Raw genomic sequence first — 520 nt, 5'->3', positions numbered from 1 at the left:
ACTAACGAGGACTAACGAGGACCTAACGAGGACCTAACGAGGACTAACGAGGAACTAACGAGGAACTAACGAGGACCTAACGAGGAACTAACGAGGACCTAACGAGGAACTACCGAGGACCTAACGAGGACCTAACGAGGACTAACGTGGACCTAACGTGGAACTAACGAGGACCTAACGAGGACCTAACGAGGACCTAACGAGGAACTAATGAGGAACTAACGAGGACCTAACGAGGAGCTAACGAGGACCTAACGAGGACCTAACGAGGACCTAACAAGGAGCTAACGAGGAACTAACGAGGAACTAACGAGGAGCTAACGAGGAACTAACGAGGACCTAACGAGGAACTAACGAGGACCTAACGTGGAACTAACGAGGACTAACAAGGACCTAACGAGGAACTAACGAGGAACTAACGAGGACCTAACGAGGAACTAACGAGGACCTAACGAGGAACTAACGAGGACCTAACGAGGACCTAACGAGGAACTAACGAGGACCTAACGAGGAACTAACG

Source organism: Austrofundulus limnaeus, unplaced genomic scaffold (genome assembly GCF_001266775.1).
Source record: "Austrofundulus limnaeus strain Quisiro unplaced genomic scaffold, Austrofundulus_limnaeus-1.0 Scaffold2453, whole genome shotgun sequence".
Lineage (NCBI taxonomy): Eukaryota > Metazoa > Chordata > Actinopteri > Cyprinodontiformes > Rivulidae > Austrofundulus > Austrofundulus limnaeus.
Note: the sequence above shows the minus strand (reverse complement) of the source record.